Genomic DNA, 6,402 nt, shown 5'->3' on the forward strand with positions numbered 1-6,402 from the left:
GGGGGCGCGAGGGTCCCACAGGATCCCACAGGATCCCGCAGAGGTAGTCCGGGAATGCACTTCCGAGACACGCCGTGGGCTTTGGACGGACACATCTGTGCTGTGTACCGGCACTGCTGGGTCCCGTCCTGTGCTCTGCAGCGCAAGGGAGACCAGGAGCTGCGAGAGCGGGTGGGCAGAGGCCACACCGATGCTCTGGGATCGGGAGCATCTTCCTTACTCCCTTACAAGGAGAGACTGAGACGGAGTCTCATTAATGCGTACAAATATCTCAAAGTCGGATGCCAAAAGGATGGTGCCAGATTCTTTTCAGTAGTGCCCAGCGGTAGTACGAGGAGTAATAGACATAAACCACAACACAAGAAATTCCACCTCAGGCTGAGGAAGAACTTTACACTGAGGGTGGCAGAGCAATGGAACAGGCTGCCCAGAGGGGTTGTGGAATCTCCTGCTCTGGAGACATTCCAAACCCACCTGGATGCATTCCTGTGCAACCTGCTGGAGTTGACCCTGCTTTGGTGGGGGGATTGAAGTCGATGGTCTCCAGAGATCGCTTCCATACCTAAGTATTTTATGATTCTGTGATTCTGTACATATGTGCTCCACGAATTTAAAAAAATTGGATTAAAGGTCCAATTTTTGCTGCAGAGAGGAGGATCTGGTTCTGGACAATGTTGCCGTCTGGTGCAAAATTTGCTTTTCTCGATTGAGATTGCACATGGCTTGCTACAGGCTTAGGATGTGGCATTTATTGTGTTTCTATGACAATAGAGAGAAAACTCCTTTAAAAAACGTAAATTCTGTCGCACCTGAGTATGTTACCTGGAAGCCTCAGAAAGGAGCCACATGCAGAAAAAAAAAATAAAAAGGCAGAGAAGGCTTGTAAGCACTTAAAAAAAAAAAAAAAGAAAAGGAGAGAGAGAAAACAGTTCAATTTGTAATTGCAATGTAACAGAGTCTGGGTGGCCCTTTGTCCCTTTGTACCCAGGGCTGGCAATATCTTGCACAGGCTGCTTGTTGTTTTGTCTGCAAGAGTCAGAAGAAGAAAGACCATAAGAAACTGATGGGAAATTAGAATAAAGACATCAACATTTTAAAGAAAGTGGTGGTATTGATTTGTGGAGATGCATTAAAAGACCTAACTGTGTGAAAATGCTAAATTAAAAGGAAGTGGGGGAAAGAAGAAAAGAGAACATTTTCAAGAAATGTCAGTGGAATGGAGGATTTATTTGAAGAGAGTTGCCAGGTGTAGTCAAGAGCAATTGGAAACAGAATGAACAGATGAAAGGGCATACTTAGCATCAAAAATAATATGCTGGTAGGGAGGCTCTGCCAAGCCAGAAAAATAATTTGAAAGTTGTGGGAGCTAATTGATAGTCATGGTGGGCCGTGTAAATCACAGCACATGTAAATAAGGTGTTATAAGGAACAGTTCTGTGCTGGAGGGAGCATGGAGATGATAACCGGGCTGACCTTCCCCCTTCAATCGTTGGAGTTTCAGAGTGGGCAGTGCACTCAGCACTGATGGGCCTGCAAACTACAGGGCAGTGGGTGCACTAATGCATCTGTGGGTGTCAAACACAGCCTGTTCTCACCCCCCTCCCAGCTCTGAATTAGGGCAAGGTTCTGGGACAGGGTCCAGAGGTGGAATATTGGTCAAGTAGGCCAGAAGGGAACAGGAGTGGCTTCTGCAGAGATGTAATGCCTGGACCATGGCAGAAGATAAACCCTTGCATGCAACCACAAGGCACACTGATGGGGATTTTAGACACTGCCTGTCAGACCACCAGGCTTCTTCTTCTTTATATAAAAATATCTTACTTTCGTGGCAAATAATAAGTCTGCCTTGATATTTCCAAAATCTACCTTAGAGTAACTAGGTGTAGTCATCTATGAATTAAGCAGAGAAATTAATTATTGAAGAAAATTTTACAGGAATTATACTTCTCTAAGTGCCCTGATGCAACTTTTCTCTTTTATATCTCATTATACATACATCTTCAAGAATCATTTCTATTTTAAGAAGGCCATTCTCATGATGTAATGGACTTGAGGAGATCTGACTATGTGGCTGCCTCCTGACTGCTGTTCTATGAATGTCACACTTTCATACTGCCTTGTGGAGGAAGCACTTGCTTGGCAGTACCTGGCTCTGGGGGCACTGATAGCCAGCATGGCATGGCCCCAGCCTGCACTTCCCTACTGCAGTTATTGTCTGGCTTCCAGAATGAACCTAAGCCCAACTTCCCAGAGGTAAAAAGCAAATATTTTGACCCAGTGTTCCAGAAGCACCATGAAAAATAAGAGATACCAATCCATACCTTAAGGTTTCAACTTCAATCATTCATAGCTTGTCAATCTGTCATGGGCACACTGCCAGCAACCAGTTAATTTGTCTTGCCTCCCTCTCTCTTTGGCCTCATGCCGGATGTAGGAAAAATGGCCCCATGCCCATGGGGAAGAGGGGTCTTGATGTCAGGCTGGGATCTTTGGTGGTGCCATAAACACAATGATAACATTGAAAAGAGCAAGTCAGTCTTGATGCTTGTTCAGTTTTGCAGTTTCCCTCCTCAAAACACTCTGGTTTTGAAAGCTGTGAATGGAGAATGGTGGTAAGTGAAATAATAGTGTTGCAATTACTTAGTTCTCACCTCGGGGTATTCTTGTCCTCACAGCTGTTCACAGTAGACAGCAGCACGGATTTGTCACATACACTAGGGACTAAGGTGCTACCCACCTTGCAAACACGTCTGGTTTTGTGTGGAGAAGTTGTCCCCTCAGTGTCTGGGTCACAGCTCTGTAGCACTGTCTCATACACCTGTGCTTTACTGTTGCATTCACATCACTCCTTCTAGATTGAAGAATTTATATTAATTTTGTGTACAAATGGTAATACCATAAGGAAAAAAACAGAGGTCACTAGATAGTTCTTGACTGTGCTTGGTATGAACCAGCTGAAGGGTTTTCAAGATTGCCATTGATAATATTTGGGAAGTCAGATTCTGACTTCAGCAACAGATGTGGTTGTAAAGTGCTGTATTCAGTTTCAACCCTTCACTTCCTTATCCCTGTGATGCAAGGTGCAGAGGTTTCTTCATCTTCAAGGCAGACTATGCTCAGCAATACAGCAAAGAGAAATCTAATCTAATCCACATCTCAGTTGTTAGCTTTGGCACTAGAAGATATATATATGCATTAATACAGTGATTTCTTCAAATTCTTTATCTCACTTTTGTTCATACAACATTTGGTATCCCCAGCATAATGATACTTCTGTCAGGCCCCAAGCTAACTCAGAAAAATCTGTGTTACATTTTGCAAGGTGGACAAGCACTCCAGCTGCTCTGTGTTATGTCTGCAATCTGTGTCTTCCCTAAACTGGCACCCAGTTGCCTACACAGACCTGGCTGAGAGTCAGGTCAGGAAGGCAGTTATAGGATATAATATCAAGTAGGCTTCCAAAAAGGGGAGCTAGAGCAAATGGCAACCTGAGCAGACAGATGTGTAAAGCATTTGTGCAACTGCCTGCATGTGAGCTAAGGCTAAATTATGCAATAAATTGAAACACCTGTTCAAGCATAGCCTGAATCCTAGGTCTTCCCTGAAGTACACTGACTACTGGGCAGCAAAGGAGGGATGCCAAACTGCTGTCAACTGCTGCCAAGCTTACCTTAGTACAGCTCCTTCCTGGTTGCCAGTACTTGCCCACACCTCTGGCAGCCCCAGTGGTATCACAGATACCACCACTGATGCTACATGCAATCACTGAAACTTACTCTTAACCATGAACATTTATGTATTTTCATATAAAGCAGAAGAGCTTTGTGAGGGCACAGACACCTGTGCTGGAAATGTCCAGGGACTCAGACACTGGGAGGAGACTCCTGCACTGGCTGGCCAGGGATGCAAACCTGCACCCTGGGCCAGGGCCAGGATGAAGGCTCAAGGAACCTTCTCACCTTGGCTAAGCCTGAGCAGTGTCTGTGTGTGCTGCATCACAAAATGCCCCTCTCTCCCTCAGAAGAGCATGTGCCCTAGACACACCCTGAGTTTGGGGAGATTGTACTCATGAGGTAGTTGCATATATAGGCTCAGTCTCCTAAATTGTGTTTGCTCACATTAGGTGACATCAATGACCTAGATGTTCAACTTCTGGCCTGAAACCCCAGGCCTTCATATGGAAGTGCACTCTGGACAAGCCAGACGACAAAGTTTCTTCCTTTAACTGAAAATTCTTCTTTCTATCATCCTCACAATAATATTCTGGGAGCTGAATCATTAGTTGTTTTATAAGCAAACAGACTTGTGCACATCGTGTTAAAAGCATGAGAAATTATGAGATGGCGGGAGATGTGAGTCAGCAAGATCTGAAAAGTTTGGCTTATTTGCTGACCCCCTGCAAGCTGTGAGCTTTCCTTGTCCCTTGGTGTTTAACTCACAGCAGAAACTGTCTGCAGTCTGCCTGTGGATACAGGCTGAGACAGACAAGTCTGGTCTCAGGAGGTACTTCTTTTCTTATGAGGAAATAAGCATTTCTGCCTATTCAACCTGGGGTGCAAGGATGACATTCTCTTTCCAGGGGAGTCAGGGTTTTGTCCCAACTATCCATAACAGTATTTGGCTCTCTAATTTTTTTCTATAATATGAAAACAGGGAAATAAGAAGATAATTATCTAAGTTTGTTTACAGATAATATTAATTATTATTAAAGTTTTACAGATAATTTTATAGCTATTAAATTATACATGTGTGTAGCTGCATGCCTGTATGCATATTTTTTCATGTAATAGAAATAATTTTTAGATTAACTTCCCTCAAATACACGCAGTAGTTTAGTAATGGAAATACGCTACGGGACACAGGTGCTATTCCACATGATACAAGGATTCTAATAGGCATAAATAAGTAGATTTTAAAGGAATTCAGAGGTTTCATACATTCTAATTAACCCACAGTTTTCCACATTATTTTGGTGTTTGATGTACAAGTTGCAATTTTCCTTTTCTCTCTCCGTTGCCCTGGTATTATTTCAAGAGGTTGAAAGTACATTGACAGAGATTGCAATTTTGAGATGTTCAACATTTATATTTTTAAAATCAGCAGCAGGTGGTGCACCTAGCTTTTAAGGCAATATTTTTGAAGCTTGTGAAGTTGAATTTCTCTTCCAGAAAACAAAATTTTCTCCTTCTCCTGGCAATCCCTGGCATGCATTCCCTGCACGTCTAAATTCAGATACCCTAAGACATTCCTGCTAGCCAGTGCATAACCATACATTGCCACTTCAGTATGGTATTCTGGTAGAAACTGTCCTAGGCTCCATAACAGATGTTGAGCAGTAAGACTTGTAAATTTTCAAGGTAAGGTTTAAATATAGCAAAATCAACTACCAGAGTAAATTTCACTACCAAAGCAACATTTGCAAAATATGAGATAGTCTCAGATTCACAAGAACAGTGGTTTAAAGCTGACAATTGTCCAAGACAGAGATTTTTAAAAGGCACAAAACAATAGCTTAGCTTTACAAATTAGCTGGCTTAGCTCATGGTGCTTTAACTGTGCCATTATTTGGTAAAGCCAGGTATGTTCATTTTGCTAGTCATGCTGGGATTGAACAGTGCTCTGCCATGGTGTGATCTATCAGAGACCTGTTGGGAATGTACTATGATTTTGTTTACAGTTGATTGGCTTGACTAATACTTATGCTCTGTTAAACTTCAGGTGTTGCCCTTCTGACACCAGAAGCCTCCAGCATCCCTCAGTCTGTACCCATTCTAGTGTATTATAGATGTGAAACTTTCAGAACAGACTGCTCACAGTCTCCCTTGCTGCCCTTTTTTGAAACTACATAAATTATTCCGTTGTTATTTTTGTTTCTTAACTCCCAGGCCAAGGAAAAGATGGGCCCAACAGTGTTGATAAACAGAATTTTAGCTATTGAATTCATAAGAATTCCACAGTGGGTGGAATAAAAAATACATTTCATCCTCTGCTTTCCAAGTATAGAACAGATATTTCACCTACAATGAAACCTACTAGGCTAATCATGATACTTGAGAGTATGCATATTCAAGTCCCAGGCATTTGCACCTCTCTGCTAATTAATTGCAGAGAAAAACAACAGAGCTGATCAGCTAGTGAGCACTCTGGGTGAACAGAATGTTCTAAAGGCTCCAGGGAGTTTAAAAAAGTTGGAAGTAAACATCCATGTGGTAAAGCTACTTTTCCTCAAATATATGGCAGTAGAAAGGGGTACTCAGGGGTAATTGGATGAATACTCCATTTATCTTAACCCCCAGCTAGCACAATCAGAGAGGACAGACAAAACAGAGTACGAGTGCTAGGCAACGGTCTGGATTGCAGCACGCCACATGCTGCAGCTCTCACAGAAGCTGCTGAGTGGCT

This window comes from Camarhynchus parvulus, chromosome Z (genome assembly GCF_901933205.1).
Source record: "Camarhynchus parvulus chromosome Z, STF_HiC, whole genome shotgun sequence".
In the NCBI taxonomy this organism is placed as follows: domain Eukaryota; kingdom Metazoa; phylum Chordata; class Aves; order Passeriformes; family Thraupidae; genus Camarhynchus; species Camarhynchus parvulus.